Raw genomic sequence first — 18,136 nt, forward strand, 5'->3', positions numbered from 1 at the left:
GAAATATATTGTCCCAGTGTTCATTGTTTGATGTTGAAGTTTACAGTTGCCAGAGTCTCTCTGTAATTTTTAATACTGCAGGGCAAGAGAGAGAAAGTTCTCTCTAAATTTACGACCGGCTGTTAAGTCACAAAAAACGGCCCAACTCCCCCCTCTCCTGTGGGAGAGAGGGGGGTCTGACTATCTGTCAGCCATTGCCAGTTGATCTGCACCTTTGATCCTCACCAAGGAGAGATAGTCATGACACTTATGGACTAAACAACCAAAGATTTCAAGATTAAAGTCTGGTTTATACTACAGGTGTGTTTGTAAATTTTATCTCGAGTGTCAGAGTGTGCTCTGGGCATTTGTAAACTCAGAGCGTTGTCAAATTGTCCGTGAATAAATCTAGAGCGTTTCACTCTCGGAGCTTTCATAGCACACTCTGGATGAGGAGTTAGGTCAGAACGCTCGGATCAACCCAACAACAGCAGTCAATCACCCAAGCTAACTGGCTAGCGTTGGCTAGCTTGCTAGCTACTTCCAGACATAAATGGGAGAACAGCTCACTCTGACCATTTTACTCACCCTAGCAGAGCTGGTTAGGCTGTTTTTATGTTTTCCATAGCGTTGGTGACTGCAACTGTGCAGCAGACAACAATTTAATTACGCTTTTTTGCCAATGTTTACTTACACCGGTCATATTCAACTTTCATATAAATTCGTCAGTTATTCTGCACTCTGGCACACTCAGACAAGAGTGCTCTGAATTCAGAGTAGATAGACAGAGTGAATTTACCAGCTACATTGTCGCAGTGACAGCGACATTCTATTGAAATAGTTACTTGCATAGTGGAGTCTTTTGTTTAGACATGTAGCTAGCTAGCTAAACAATGAATCATAATCCCAACTCATAACGTTACCACCCTGCATGAATCTGCAGGTAGCTAACCAACCAGGTTCAATGTTAGCTAGCTAATGTTAATCTATAACTAGAAATGCCTCTGAGATACAAATAATATTACTTCATATTTCATATACGTAACACTAGCCAGCTAACGTTAGCTAGCTAGCTAATCGTACACTGTAACTTGAAATGAAAACAACTTTCTGTCAAAATTCGAAATGTGTAATATCTGAAAATATAGCTAGCTAGACTATCTTACCTGTATACTGGGATGGCTTCTCCCTCTCTGTCACAGATGCCATGGTTGCCCTTAGTTTGAGGATGTAATCTGGAAACATGTGTTTTATACAACAGCCTTCTGTGTTCTCTTTTCGACTCCGTCTGCATATTTGCAATCAAATGTCAGAATTTTCTCCATCCCCTTAGCTATTATACTCTAATTCCACTGATTTCAAAACTCGGTCCTCCAGAAAGTGGACAGCAACACTTATGCAGTTCTATTACGTGATATCTTTCAAAAAAGAAGCGATAGAAATGATTACCTACACATACTGATGTTATAGACTGAAGTGTGCTATGCTACATGGCAGACCATTCCGAACTCATCTCTCAGCATGTCCAGCCCATTCTATCTCAGCCAATCATGGCTAGCGGGAAGGTTGCTGACTTTTTCCATTGCTAAACCAACTAGGCTCCTAATTTAACTATTGTATTTGTATTTACAGATAGCATACACATGTGTTATGAAGGCACATGAAAGTTCACATGTAACAGCAGGCATTTCTGCCAAAAAAAAGGCATTTTGATTTAAAAAATAAGTTTACATTCAAGTGGTGTTCTGTGAAGCAGTGACGTGCGAGATACGCCTAGTTTCCTGAAACGAGTCACATATGTTATCCAACAACAGGAGCAAGCTCTCGATGTTCAAAATACCAGAGAGCATAATTTAATAACTGTGGATTAAGTTATCACAAGCACATACAGATATCTGCCAAAATTTATGAAACGCCAACATAAAGTGTCTTAAAAGGATGTTGGGCCACCACGAGTTGCCAGAACAGCTTCAATGCACCCCACACCAAAACAAATACTTTGTATCCCTTGTTTACTCAAGTGTTTTCTTTATTTTGGCAGTTACCAGTACGTACGCCTAGAGTCGGGAAGGCCGCAGTTAAAAAATCCAGTCCCTGCTTCATTGCTATTCTGTTGTGCTGCATGTTGTGCTGGGTGCTCTGCAAGGGATGACTCATGGGGGGAGGCATGAGGACCAGGAGTAGTGGTGACTGGGTCCAGTGGGGATATGGGCTCTCTGTAGCTTGGGGCACCTTGGATGTTGAGGAGGGGCCCTGGGATTCTTGAAGTGTTGGTTAGAGTCTCTGGGTTTGGTGTATTTAAGGGGGTCCGGTCCAGAGCAGTATCTTTCAGGGCTTTTGCAAAGAACCTAACTCCGTTCTTGGTGAGGCTGAATGTCCCAGTGATGCACTAGGTGCACCTTTGTCAGAGGGGAACAAGCCTGTGATACCTCTGTGTTGATGGTGTCTGATTGGCTGGGGCACATCTAGCCTGGGGAGTTGAGTGAAGTGTGGTTCTGGCTGATGGGAACTCTTTAGTAGCTTTAGTAGCTACTTGGATCAGAGCATTGGCCATGTTGTCCCTGCATACCGTCACATTGTTTGTCCCGGTGTGGATCAGGATGTGTTCTGCCTCTTTCAGTCTCTTGTTTGTTTCAGTGCTGGGCAGGGGTGTGTGTGTCAGTGCTGGGTGGGTCATGGTGTGTGTCGATGTGAGGGGGACAAAGTGTGTGTGTGTGATGGGAGGAAGAGGGAGAGGGGGTGGCTGTTTGGTCAGGCTGGTGGCTGATGACCTTTTCCTTCAGCTCTCTCTGTTAGTGATGCAGGTGGCTGTGGTAGTCAGCATCTCTCTCAGCGACAGCACTTCCATTCTGAGGCCCTGGTTGTCCTCCTACAGTTCTCTCATGGCGAACTATAGCTCCCGAATCTTACTCTGTTGCTGTTTCATGTGAGATACCAGACTGGTCTCCTCCTCTGTCGGCTGCTGACTGCCTCTGTTCTCCTGTAGGCAAGTCAAGGATTTCCCTCAATGCAGCAAAGTCTCTTTCTAAAACAGACTGTCAATGAGCAATTTGATGTTGGATGAGAGTCTTGGAGAGACAGGGCTGCTGTCAGAGCTTGGAACGGTGTTCTACTGGGTTTTGGTCTGTGGAGAGGCTTCTTGCTCCTTTGCTTCTTCTCTGAGGCAATGGAAGTCTTCCTGGAACTTCCTCAGGCTGCTTTCTGACCCATGATGGTGCCGTTATGGTAGATGTTAAAGGTGAAGCACAGGCCGTTTCCATCATTGTCCTCGTTGATTGTTATCTGTTTTTCCAATACCATTCTTTCTGTTTTGGGTATTTTGTGGACAAGGCAGTGTGGAAGGCTGTGGGGCTCTCCCTGTGAAATAAGAGATTTTATGTTTTTTCAGATCTATTATTGAGAAGCTTGCCACCAAGGTCTCGGGTAACTCTCTCTACTTTACTTTCAACGTTTTTCTTTGTCCTGGAAGAGCAGACATCTGTAGGGTACATCATCTCCAATTATATTTTCTCTTAGTCATTTATTTTTTAGTTATTTTCCAAGCCTTTTCAGCTTTTTATGGCTCTGTTTTTACCTCAGTTCAGTCTTTCTACTGCAACAGCACCCCCAAAAACTTTAGCAAAATCAGCAGGTAATTTTCAACTTCAATTAAAAAAGAAAAGTAAAAGTAGAAGTTGATCTCTCTCTCGTTACCCATGGCCACAGGGGTACCAGGTCCCATTCTTGTTTTGTCTTACTGTAAATCTGTCATTTTCCTCTCCTCTCTGTCTGTCTCTCTCTCTGTCTCAATGCTGATATGGAGTGTGTAAGTGAGAGACACTTCTACCACTGAAAAGTGGCTCGTTAAAGATACTAGACAGAGTGCCTCAGCTCAGTAACAACCGGGATAAAAACAGATTTTCCATCTAATCTTTTCATTTCTTTCCCCTTTTATCTATTCCCCCTAGGCTTCTTCTGATGGAGAGATGTATGACATGAGGTAGGCTACTTTCACTTTTCAACCTCTGTGCTAATGTGCTGAAACACCACAAACCCCTCCTCTCTCTCCCTCCCACTTATCTCTCCCCCTCCTGCTTCATTCAGCTTTGAGGTCCCTCCTGCATGCTGTATTCAGTCAGCATTGGTGGAGGGCTTATTTCTCAATGCATGCTGCTACTGCTCAGAGCTCCAGATGCACAGACCTATTAACATTGTCATCGTACCGAGATGAAAATGAGATGTTAAACATATAAACGGTAAGCAGAGGAGATTGAGGGAAGCATGTGGTCATGAGTGGGTGTGCTGTTTGTGTGTGTGAGTGTGTAAGAGAAAGCTGCCGTACAATTTACACATAATGATTGTGAATTCTTTGCTGTAGTCATTTTTATTTGCCTTGTTGTGCTTTGCCTTGTTGCTATTCTGACACTGTGAAAATTGAACCATTGACTGAGTGGTGAGATGAGGGTAAATTGTCAGGCATATTATGAGGCGGAAGCACATAATTCTATGTTTGTAGAATGCATGAAATACAGGAAGTGGACTTTCATGTGTATTTATTCATGCCGTGTGTTGTTGAGAGATCTTACAGTTAGTTTGATAATGGATATGGGTAATAGTGGTGTTAACACTTCTGTATGTCAATTCTTTTTACCTTTGCCCATTAAGGTTATTTGTATCATGAATGAAATTGAACTAGGAATTCTGGTACGCTAAGCATTTTATCTGTCATTTAGAGACACTTCCCTAGCTTTACAAAAATGGCACCACAGAAAGAGAGAATATGATGACATGAAAATAAGTTGTTATCCTCACTTGAAACTTTATGTCCAAAACCAAGACGATAAGACGAAAGATTTGATTTAGCACACCGCTGAGTGATTTAGAACGCTATTTCCAGATATTGCTCTCAAACGCCTTGATAATGTTGTCGTCAGCATAATGGGACCATTACATTCTTGGAGTTAATTGCCTTCCCCTTAAGACTTAACCCCGAGGTAGAAAATGCATTTAGGAGAAGGTGCCGATTTTGCTGTTGAGTGATTCCTCACAAAACCCTGACAAAAAATGATCATGATTTGGGGAACTTTTACAAAATATAATCCATATAATAGTCCTTTGGATAAAAGATTGTTGACATATATTTGACATTTGTATCTAAAAGCATAACTGATTAATCATTTATCAAAGTTGGCATATTTATTACATTCTGGCCTTACCCAGGCCTCCTTTAAGACTCCATAATGTCTGTAGATGCTACAAAGCAAACATTGGTGTCATATAAAGCTTCTATAGCACTCATACACAGTGCTCACTTCAGCTAGGCATGAAGGGATACTGTGTAATGTTGATATATTACTGGCAGGCTACAGATATGCTGCTGATAGTCTAAATATGGATTGTTGAGCATCTATCGATGGACTATAGACTACCTTGTTGGAAATTATGAGATATACTGTTGAGATGCTACTGAAAGGTTAAAGACATATTGCTGAAATGCTGCTTAGTCTACAGATGGTTTGTTGAACATCTGTAGATGGACTACAGACACTTTCTTGTTGAAAGTCAACAGACATGTTTCTGATGGTCTGTAGATTATTTGGATAGTCTATCTGTAGATGCTCTACAAACTAACTGTTATTCCACCTACTACTGGCCAGCTTGCTTCTCTCGTTAAGTACACCAAACATTCACTTGTTTTTATTGGCTAATCTGACCAGATACACCTCACAGGGGCGATGGCCAAAACAGAGTCAAGATTGAAGAAACAACGCTGTTCACACGGTTGTCTTAGGCTAAGGTGAACACTAGCTATCTAACATCAAAAGCCTCATGGCTAAGCTTCAACTAGCAAAACCCGGTTAAGAAATGCTTCTCCCCAGAGTTATTATGACCCCACTGTACCCAATGGGAAACAAACATGCTCAGGCAGCTCCTCTACAAGTCCTGCGAGTGTAGTAAAGTTTTTTCAGCGTACTGGCCTGTGCTGAGCTTAAGTACTGCTACGAGTCCTCACAGCTAACGCCAGCTAGCTACCCACATCTGGCTATTGCTAGCTTTGCTCTCGTATTAAGTTTGCCTAGCATTGAGTTGCTTTGTGCCTACTAAGTGAACCAGCCCCACTTTGCAGTGATCTGGTCCGTGACACAGATTATAACAGGCTAGCTAATGCGACATAGCTGGTTCTACCACTGCTAACCTATGCTAGACGTTTTTGTGCTTACTTACCCAAGTGCCCTCCTCTCCCCTCAGCACCTTTTTTAGGTTCAAGCCAAGGCTGGATGAGTAAATGTCAGTCGCCATCAAGCCCTGTCCGCACTCCATGCCTGCAGCACTTTGCCTCCAGAAATATATCCCTCTCTGTCCCCTTGAAACAAGGGGCACAGTGTCGTGTTATTTTGATAAAAGTGGCTGTCTTTGATGCCACCAGAGGTTGCAGCCAAACTACTTCTGGTGAGCGGGAGTCATCAGGCTTGTGGACAGCTTTTTCTCATAGCAGAGAATTGACATGCTTTTTAAATGTTATATTTTACCTTTATTTAACTAGGCAAGTCATTTAAGAACAAATTCTTATTTTCAATGACTGCCTAGGAACAGTGAGTTATCTACCTTATTCAGGGGCAGAACCACAGATTTTACTTTGTCAGCTCGGGGATTCGATCTTGCAACCTTTCGGTTACTAGTCCAACGCTCTAACCACAAGGCTATGCTGTTATGCCCTAAGTGCTGTCTAATATTACGAGGGGATACAAGCTTCAGTTCGCTATGAAATCAATGATTTTTCTTCTGGTTTCTATTTTCAATCGTCAACATCGACTCGACAAAAGTCGCCTACATGCAGCTGAAGTGTGACATGCGCAAGAAAGAAGGTGAAGCCTTCAACTTCTGCCTGCCCTGCAGACCCGGGCCCTGTGGCAGCCCGTTGGTTCCTGCATCTCGCCCCAACCTCACAACTGGGAGAGGGCAACAATCTGGCCTTGGGTAATTAAGGTCCCCGGCAATGCAACAGTATGCCAAGGCTCAGGCTAGGCCCCTGTAAGGAAGCAGCAGCAGGGTTCCGCAGCAGGGTTCCATCCTTGTAACCCTCCTAAGTGAGGTAAGTAGGTGGCGGCCAACCTAGGACGCAGCCCTGGAGTCTGAAGAGGATAGCATTCAGAGCTCCCTTCCGTGCTCACATGTGACCACCCTCCCCACAACTGCCTCCATCCCTCAGGCTCTATCCTCAGTGCAGATGTCAGCATGTCAAAATCAAATAAAATGTTTTTTGTCACATGCTTTGTAAACAACAAGTGTAGAGTCTCACCAACACACGAAGCAGAACGACAATATGTCTTTCGCCATCCACTGTAGCCCTTTCCCCTTGCCTATGGCCTATTTTCCTCACTGTTAATGCACAAGCAATCACCGTCAAGTCAGCTCTGAGACGCCTGTTTTCCTCCTGTTTTCCTGCCAGAGGGACCTTCCACTCTTAGAAAAAAATGTGCTATCTAGAACCTTAAAGGATTCTTTGGCTATTCCCATAGAATAACCTTTTGTGGTTCCAGGTAGAATCCTTTTGAGTTCCATGTATTACCCTTTACACTGAGGGTTCTAGATGGAACCCAAATCATTTCAAACTTGAACCAGAAAGTGGAACCTTTTTTCTAAGAGTGTAGACTTAGAAAAAAAACATGTTCGCTTCCCAGTTCTATGGGAGAACAGTTACCAGGGCTCACTATGAAACCCCCGCAGCCCTTTTAGGTTCTGAGGGATGTTTATCCTCTACATGTCCAAGGCGGCTTGGCTTGGAGAACACTCTCCATTGAGCTAGAGATCATTCAGTATAGTAATATAGTTTTACAAACTGTACTTTATGGGTCTTAGGAAAGAAGGGGGGAACAATGCACTCCCCAGGCGTCAGGCGTCAGAGCCCCAGCCCTAGTAATCCCGAGTCCACAATGATACATTTTTTCCTTGTCCCGTCTTCACTGCGACTGGTTCACACAACAGGGCCACCTACTCTGGCTCCCCATCTTACAAGAGCAAGAGAATGACAATATACACTATATACACACCCCTTCAAATTAGAGGATTTTGCTATTTCAGCCACACCTGTTGCTTACAGGTGTTTAAAATCAAGCACACAGCCATGCAATCTCCATAGACAAACATTGGCAGTAGACTGGCCCGTACTAAAGAGCTTAGAAACTTTCAGCATGGGACCGTCATAGGATGCCACCTTTCCAACAAGTCAGTTCGTAAAATTTCTGCCCTGCTAGACCTCCCCTGGTCAGCTGTAAGTGCCGTTATTGAGAAGTGGAAACATCTAGAAGCAATAATGGCTCAGCCGTGAACTGGAAGGCCACACAAACTCACAGAACGGGACCACAGAACGGGACCACGGAACGGGGAGGGCCCTTTGCTGTTTCAGCATAACAATGCCCCCGTGCACAAAGCTAGGTCCATACATAAATGGTTTGTCGAGATCGGTGTGAAAGAACTTGACTGGCCTGCACAGAGCCCTGACCTCAACCTCATCGAACATCTTTGGGATGAATTGGAACACTAACTGTGAGCCAGGCCTAATCGCCCAACATCAGTGTCCAACCTCACTAATGCACTTGTGGCTGAATGGAAACATGTCCCCACAGCAATGTTCCAGCAGTGGAAAACCTTCCCAGAAGAGTGGAGGCTGTTATAGCAGCAAAGGGGGGACCATCTCCATATTAATGCCCATGATTTTAGAATGACATAATTGACGAGCAGGTGTTCACATACTTTTGCGTATCTTCACTCTTGACAAGCATCATCATGGAGCAGTGCCACGAAGAGTTACATAGCTGTCCTACTGCCCAGGATTAGGAATATTGCACTGCAGTTGTTTCTAGAGGTCAACCGATTAATCGGAATGGCCGATTTCAAGTTTTCATAACAATCAGAAATCGTTTTTTTTGGACACTGATTTTGCCGATGTACACCTTTATTTAATCTTTATTTAACTAGGCAAGTCAGTTAAGAACACATTCCTACTTTCAATGACGGCCTAGGAACGGTGTGTTAACTGCCTCGTTCAGGGGCAGAACGACAGATTTTCACCTTGTCAGCTCGGGGGATCCAATCTTGCAACCTTACAGTTAACTAGTCCAACACAATAACGACCTGCCTCTCTCTCGTTGCACTCCACAGGGAGACTGCCTGTTACGCGAATGCAGTAAGCCAAGGTAAGTTGCTAGCTAGCATTAAACTTATCTTATAAAAAACAATCAATCAATCATAATCACTAGTTAACTACACACTACATAGTTGATGATATTACTAGATATTATCTAGCGTGTCCTGCGTTGCATATAATCTGACTGAGCATACAAGTATCTAAGTATCTGACTCAGCGGTGGTAGGCAGAAGCAGGCGTGTAAACATTAATTCAAACAGCATTTTAGTGCGTTTTTCCAGCAGCACTTTGTTGTGCGTCAAGCATTGCGCTGTTTATGACTTCAAGCCTATCAACTCCCTAGATGAGGCAGGTGTAACCGAAGTGAAATGGCTGGCTAGTTAGCGCGCGCTAATAGAGTTTCAAACGTCACTCGCTCTGAGCCCGTGGTTGTTTCCCTTGCTCTGCATGGGTAACGCTGCTTCGAGAGTGGCTGTTGTCGTTGTGTTCCTGGTTCAAGCCCAGGGAGAAGCGAGAAGAGGGACGGAAGCTATACTGTTACACTGGCAATACTAAAGTGCCTATAAGAACATCCAATAGTCAAAGGTTAATGTAATACAAATGGTATAGAGGGAAATAGTCCTATAATTCCTATAATAACTACAACCTAAAACTTCTTACCTGGGAATATTGAAGACTCATGTTAAAAGGAACCACCAGCTTTCATATGTTCTCATGTTCTGAGCAAGGAACTCAAACGTTAGCTTTCTTACATGGCACAGACTGCATTTTTACTTCTCCAACACTTTGTTTTTGCATTTAAACCAAATTGAACATGTTTCATTATTTATTTGAGGCTAAATTGATTTTATTGATGTATTATATTAAGTTAAAATAAGTGTTCATTCAGTATTGTTGTAATTGTCATTATTACAAATAAATAAATAAAAAATTGTCCGATTAAATCGGTATCGGCTTTTTTGGTCCTCCAATAATCGGTATCGGCATTGAAAAATCATTATCGGTTGACCTTTAGTTGTTTCCTTCTTTCTCCGGCTCGATTGCCTGATATCTTATGTCCTTCCACTGGCTGCTCTAACGAGAACGCCCTCTTCCAGCATCAATCAGTACTGACTTGCTGCAGACTGGTGGAAGCGACGAACCTGTGAGGGTGCTTAGAGACCCCAACCGCAAAACGATGACCACTCCATTTGGGGTGGGAGAGCTGTCACACCCATGAAAATAGGAGGATGCCATATGCTTTTCCTCCTATGTTGCCATTCTTCCCTTATCTTTGAACCCCTCAATGACCAGTGACTTTCCGGTCTAAAGTTACACCCTGCTTACGACCAGTCCTGGCAGCTATCGCCATGCAGAGTACCGTAGCAAATGAAGTAATTCTCTATCCGCACCCGGATGCTTTGCCATCAGGTATAGCTGGTGAGAGAGAGGAGACAGGCCCACAACTCTTGGAAGAAAGTGCCAGCTCCCTTATGCACACTGTTTTACAGTTGTTTCGTTTTTCTTGGAGAAGTGGTGTGATTAAACACATTGTTCCTTCCTACACTTTTCCATGGTCCTATCCTCCTTGTAGGATTTTGGGGATGGAGAGAGGGTTCATCATTAAGGTCCTTTTCGCCTTCTTTTCCAGCCAAGGCCTCGACAGTGATACAGTTTATCCATACCCCTGAGAGAATTCACAAAGGTTATGTCACATCCTGGGAAGTGTCTATTGTGCTTAACTTCTTTTGGATCATTGGGAAGCTAGCGCCCCACCTCGACAACATCCATTGAAATTGCAGAGCGCGAAATACAAAAGTAGTAATGTTAAACATTCATAAAAATACAAGTGTTATACACAATTCTTTAGCTTAGAATCTTGGTAATCGAACCGCTTTGTTCATAACCTGCCCAGGTGTCACAAAACTGGGCAAGCCTAACGTAAAATCCGGGTGAACAGTCAGAGGCATGGGAGCCTATCGAGCCTGCTAGCAAGCTACAGTATGTAGCCAATCTGTGTATGGACTCTAAAATGTTTGGTATGAATATTAGTTTCGAACCTATCTATGAACCTCAGCTATCATAGTTGTTGTATCATCTTCAAGTCTGAGTGACATTAATGAAGCCTATGGATAGAGTAGAATATAATAACTTTATTGTGCCATGGATGCAAGTCCTATATACATGTACTGTAGCTATTACCACGCATGAGATCCTCACATTGTAGCCTGTACACTGAATATATTAACTGATCATGTACTCTTCCTTGGTAAATAAAGGTGTGGTTCAGGTATGAATCACAATGCCTAATCTCTCCAAAATATATATATTTTTAAATAATGAGGTGATCGATGGTATCAAAAGCAGCACTAAGATTTATGAGCACAAGGACAGATGAAGAGCCTTGGACTGACGCTATTAAAAGGTAATTTACCACCTTCACGAGTGCAGGCTCAGTGCTATGATGGGGTCTAAAACCAGACTGAAGCGTTTCATTGAAGTGTTTCATTCATACATTGTTTATCTTCAGGAAGGCAGTGAGATGCTGCGCAACAGCTTTTTCCCAAAAAATTGATAGAAATGGGAGATTCGATATACAGTGGTTCATCCTTTAAAAGTTGCATCATACTGCAGCCCACATTGGCAGGCTGCCCATGATTCTATGGCACGCTATTTTATTGTCAGCCATTGTTACCATTGATGCTAGTTTGACCACCAGAGGGCATCTTTGAGAAGCATTTGATGGCCTTCAATATTGGCTTTACTAAATAATTTAAAACGTTTTTTTGTAAGAACATAGTACAGTGGGTCCTCCTTTAAAAGTTGTGAGCTTACACCACGGGACTTAGAGGTACCCAGAGTCACAACTGCATTGCTCCAGACCACCACAAGGGGGAGATAGAGCACTCATTATGCATTTGGGTTCCAAGGTTTTTATATGACCAATCATATCGACTGCGTCCAATGACGAATTTGACGGTAGCCACTCATCCCTTGTGACTTTCTTCAGCAAAGATGGCTGACAAAACATTACAGGGGAAGCAAATGTAAGTAATTATAATGTTATAACGAGTCAAGCTAAAATTGTACAATTGAGAGGAATACAGTGCCTTGCGAAAGTATTCGGCCCCCTTGAACTTTGCGACCTTTTGCCACATTTCAGGCTTCAAACATGAAGATATAAAACTGTATTTTTTTGTGAAGAATCAACAACAAGTGGGACACAATCATGAAGTGGAACGACATTTATTGGATATTTCAAACTTTTTTAACAAATCCAAAAACTGAAAAATTGGGCGTGCAAAATTATTCAGCCCCCTTAAGTTAATACTTTGTAGCGCCACCTTTTGCTGCGATTACAGCTGTAAGTCGATTGGGGTATGTCTCTATTAGTTTTGCACATCGAGAGACTGACATTTTTTCCCATTCCTCCTTGCAAAACAGCTCGAGCTCAGTGAGGTTGGATGGAGAGCATTTGTGAACAGCAGTTTTCAGTTCTTTCCACAGATTCTCGATTGGATTCAGGTCTGGACTTTGACTTGGCCATTCTAACACCTGGATATGTTTATTTTTGAACCATTCCATTGTAGATTTTGCTTTATGTTTTGGATCATTGTCTTGTTGGAAGACAAATCTCCGTCCCAGTCTCAGGTCTTTTGCAGACTCCATCAGGTTTTCTTCCAGAATGGTCCTGTATTTGGCTCCATCCATCTTCCCATCAATTTTAACCATCTTCCCTGTCCCTGACGAAGAAAAGCAGGCCCAAACCATGATGCTGCCACCACCATGTTTGACAGTGGGGATGGTGTGTTCAGCTGTGTTGCTTTTATGCCAAACATAACGTTTTGCATTGTTGCCAAAAAGTTAAATTTTGGTTTCATCTGACCAGAGCACCTTCTTCCACATGTTTGGTGTGTCTCCCAGGTGGCTTGTGGCAAACTTTAAACGACACTTTTTATGGATATCTTTAAGAAATGGCTTTCTTCTTGCCACTCTTCCATAAAGGCCAGATTTGTGCAATATACGACTGATTGTTGTCCTATGGACAGAGTCTCCCACCTCAGCTGTAGATCTCTGCAGTTCGTCCAGAGTGATCATGGGCCTCTTGGCTGCATCTCTGATCAGTCTTCTCCTTGTATGAGCTGAAAGTTTAGAGAGACGGCCAGGTCTTGGTAGATTTGCAGTGTTCTGATACTCCTTCCATTTCAATATTATCACTTGCACAGTGCTCCTTGGGATGTTTAAAGCTTGGGAAATCTTTTTGTATCCAAATCCGGCTTTAAACTTCTTCACAACAGTATCTCTGACCTGCCTGGTGTGTTCCTTGTTCTTCTTGATGCTCTCTGCGCTTTTAACGGACCTCTGAGACTGTCACAGTGCAGGTGCATTTATACGGAGACTTGATTACACACAGGTGGATTGTATTTATCATCATTAGTCATTTAGGTCAACATTGGATCATTCAGAGATCCTCACTGAACTTCTGGAGAGAGTTTGCTGCACTGAAAGTAAAGGGGCTGAATAATTTTGCACGCCCAATTTTTCAGTTTTTGATTTGTTAAAAAAGTTTGAAATATCCAATAAATGTTGTTCCACTTCATGATTGTGTCCCACTTGTTGTTGATTCTTCACAAAAAAATACAGTTTTATATCTTTATGTTTGAAGGCTGAAATGTGGCAAAAGGTCGCAAAGTTCAAGGGGGCCGAATACTTTCGCAAGGCACAGTATGTTCATGTAGCGACAAACGATTGTGCATATTTTTTTGCCATAAAGTTAATTTACGAAAATTGCGATTTAGCAAGTTAACTGACTAGCTAATATTAGCCAGCTAGCTAGCTGGTGTTATGACATGAGTACAGTATGACATTGTAATTAGTGTTGTTTAATGTTTTAGGGACTCCTGAGAAAACCAGCAAACCAGGCTTTCGTCTTGGGAAACAGTGGATGTAAAGAATCTAGCTAGCTAAAGCATTTACTGCTAATTGAATGTACAATTGTGTACGCTTGCCTTGCAATGCAGCTGAAGTAACATAGCTAGCTAACTATTTACTTGATTATTGTGTAGTGGAGGATAAAAATAACTGTTTGCCTATGGATGTGTAGCTAGCTACAGTATATTGCCGATCTGTGTATGGACTCTAAAATGTTTGGTATGAATATTTGTTCCGAACTTATCTATGAACCTCAGCTATTATAGTTGTTGTATCAACTTCAAGTCTGAATGGCATTAATGAAGCCTATGGATAGAGTAGAATATAATAACTTTATTGTGCCATGGATGCAAGTCCTATATACATGTACTGTAGCTATTACCACGCATGAGATCCTCACATTGTAGCCTGTACACTGAATATATTAACTGATCATGTACTCTTCCTTGGTAAATAAAGGTGTGGTTCAGGTATGAATCACAATGCCTAATCATTGATGTCCCAGGAGCAGGAGTGGTAAACACTGTTGAAGTGTATAATTGTAAAACACACATGCAGACACAGCATCATTAAAATTTGTTTGATAAACCTGGTATTGGATATGACAAAAAAAGAATGTCTCACAGAAACTATGCTATAGACTAGAAACATGATATAAGTAAAGGCTGATTTGTAATTCATATATACCGAAGAAAAAAAAACTATGCATATCTAACTCCCTTCATCTGCATTCATCTGAAGACACGGGATAGTATTTCAATGAGATACTTCATTTCAACCAGTGGAGAATGTGAAACGCTTTATTGAAAGAAGTTCATTATCCAGGTGTTATAAATACATAACACATGCATTATGATAATTGTAATATTATATTATAAATACAAATTCAATCTGTACTTCAATGCACATATGGTGTGCATTATAAAATGAGGAAGAAAGACGAGGTGGGGAGAGAGATGTAGAAGACAGAAAGGGAAAGAGGTAAGAACAGAGGCAGACAGCATATGATTAATGAATTTCAGTGCTTCACTAATATTCTCTGAGTTCATCACAATTACAGTGTCTTTACTGGTTTCTCGTAACCAGCCTTGGGCCCCCAGTTGGCTCTAAGGTTATCTTAAGAGCGGATGAGGTGGCGATGACGGGACTGGCTTCCTCTCTCACATCAAAACATACCTGCAGACGAGAGACAGATGGATAGAGAGAGAACATGATTAAGCCTTGTTTTGTTTATTTCTAACATGGTTAATCATCATAATCATCAGGGGGTGAAAAGCAAAACTGACCTTGGACCATTAACTCTGGGACTACTACATCTCTATCTGTATTTCAATGTAAAACATCTCTTTAATAATACTTCCTGTTGACCCGACCAAGTGACCTCTCACCTATGATCATGCTGTGCCATCTGTGTCAGACAGTTCAGATGCAGAAAGGGTTCATCAACACAGCTGATATAACCTAGAAGATTTAGGGAGAAGGGGGAGAGGGATTAAGTGAAGGAGAGAGACTGTTATTGTGTGTGTGTGTGGTCTCACATGGTGTCCACACTAAGTGGCTACAGAGTACTTTATGCTGAAAAACAGACACATGAGGAAAAACAATAGACGATAATGTCATTATTAGACATAAATACCACCTGAAGCTTTTATAAAATACTAACCGTTACACTGTCATGAAATATGATTATATATAGTCTATGAAACAAATTTGACATGGCCTGTTTATGAGTTGCCATAACAGAAAGTTAGATTAATTCAACTGAAAATGGCAAGAACAGGCGTTCATAGCGAAATGCTTTTGGTTATCTTGAGAATAATAATTGTGTGATTTATCATTCTATGTCACGACTTCCGCCGAATTCGGTCCCTCTCCTTGTTCGGGCAGCGTTTGGCGGTCGAAGTCACCGACCTTCTAGCCATTGCAGATCCACAGATTTTCCATTGGTTTTGTCTGGTCTTCCATCACACCTGGTTCCAAATCCATCAATTATATGTTGTGTATTTAACCCTCTGTTCCCCCCCATGTCCTTGTCCGTAATTGTTGTCAGTGCTTGTGCACGTTATGTTCTGGTGTATGTTCTGGTGTGCATCGAGTTATGTCCCCATTTATTTCATTGTTCTGTATCCGGTGGGTTTTGATGATTAAATTGAGCCGTTGGAAACACAGTTTTGCTCTCCTGCGTCTGACTTCTCTGCCGCCAGTACGCACTGACATTCTACGGTATGTAATATAGTAAGTAGAATGTTATGAACCGACACTGAATCATAGGAGCTAACTATCAGCTATGTAAAAGTTGGACGGAAGAACACCCAGTGCTGTTTGCCTGAGATGCCATCATCACACATTGTCTGTTATGACTTCCTTTGTGTTGGAAAAAAAGTCGCTTTCAGAACAATTCTTTTTGATTGAAAATAAAAAGGTTTTGCACTTGACAAAAAGACACAAATGTACCACCAATGCATAGAACAATTTGCCTGTGAATAACCACACCTTCATACATACTTGCTACTGTATGCAGAATTCTTGACGCACAACTGAAGGTGCTGCCATTTTGCAAGTTGGGGAGGGGGGCTAATAGCTGAATAATAGACTATTCAACCTTTACTAAAGAATAGGCTAATTGCCGAGCTAGGTGTAAAAATCCCCCCTCCTATCACAGACCAGATTGTCCCTAACGACCAAGGGGTAACTTGCTACTCAATGTAATAAAGTAATGACTTTAGAAAAATAAGTTACCTTACACGTTATGTTGGCTGACAATTTGTTAGCTACGCTGTCCTTAAGACCCATATAGCATATCATTACAGCAGTATGTACTGGTATGTTAGCTAGCTACGTAACGTTAGTAGTTATACATCAAACTTGCCAGTATACAAACTATGGGCTATCTAACTACCTAAAGTTTATTGACTTGATTATTCCCGTCTTTCTTAGCTCAGCTAAATGGTATAGTCATTGTGCGTTCTCAATGGACATTCGGATGCTTTCGTAAATTCGCTCTGGCTATCTACACCGATTTCAGAGCACTCTCGTCTGAGTGTACCAGAGCGCAGAATGATGAATTTGCGAGCGCTCAACACCCATTGAATATGGCCGGTGTCAGTAATCATCGGCAAAAAAAAGCGTAATTAAATTGTTTCCAGCAGCACAGTTACATTCAGAAACGCTCTGGTTAATACGAAAACTAGCTAACCAGCTATGCTAGGGCGAGTAAAATGGTCAGAGTGGTTTCATTTGTGTCTGGAAGTAGCTAGGAAGCTAGCCAATGTTAGCTTGGGTGCTTGACTGCTGTTTTACGGCCAGAACCCTCGAAATCAACCCTACTCCTCGGCCCGAATGTCCTGTGTGCGCTCCGAAAGCGAAACAGTCTGAATTTACAAACTGAAAGTCTGACAACGCTCTGAATTTATGAGTGTCATGTTGTACAGCGTCATATTTTCTGTTCCATCCTAACAGAAACCCAGAGGGTTTTTCGTTTTTCATGGAATGGAAACACCACATCAAATGAATTAAGCAAGTACCAGTCAAAAGTTTAGACACACCTACTCATTCCAGGATTTTTTTATGCTGTTACTATTTTATACATTATAGAATAATAGTGAAGACATCACAACTATGAAATAACACATATGGAATCAGTTAAGAACTCATTCTTATTTACAACGACAGCCTACTCCTTCCTCCCCGTTGGGGGAGTGTCTCGGCGGACCAGAACATAATACCAATTGTAACAACCTTGGGTTGGGTAACGACCCTGGGTTTATAAGCGAGGATATCGAATCTGCCACTGGATTATGCTTTTGGGGAACAGTCGATAGCGCACTGGACTGGGAGTCTTGTGAGTGCAACCATACGAAGATCATCAAATGTAAGTGATTCATTTTATTGCTATTTCTGACTTTTGTGACTAATCTACTTGGCTGGTAACTGCATGTAATGTTTTGTGTGCTGGGCGCTGTCCTCAGATAATAGCATGGTATGCTTTCACCGTAAAGCCTTTTTGAAATCTGACACCGCGGTTGGATTAACAAGAAGTTAATCTTTAAGCTGATGTATAACACTTTTACGTTTTATGAATTTTGTATTATGAGTATTTCTGTTTTTGGTGCTGTGCAA

This window comes from Oncorhynchus clarkii, chromosome 25 (genome assembly GCF_045791955.1).
Source record: "Oncorhynchus clarkii lewisi isolate Uvic-CL-2024 chromosome 25, UVic_Ocla_1.0, whole genome shotgun sequence".
NCBI lineage: Eukaryota > Metazoa > Chordata > Actinopteri > Salmoniformes > Salmonidae > Oncorhynchus > Oncorhynchus clarkii.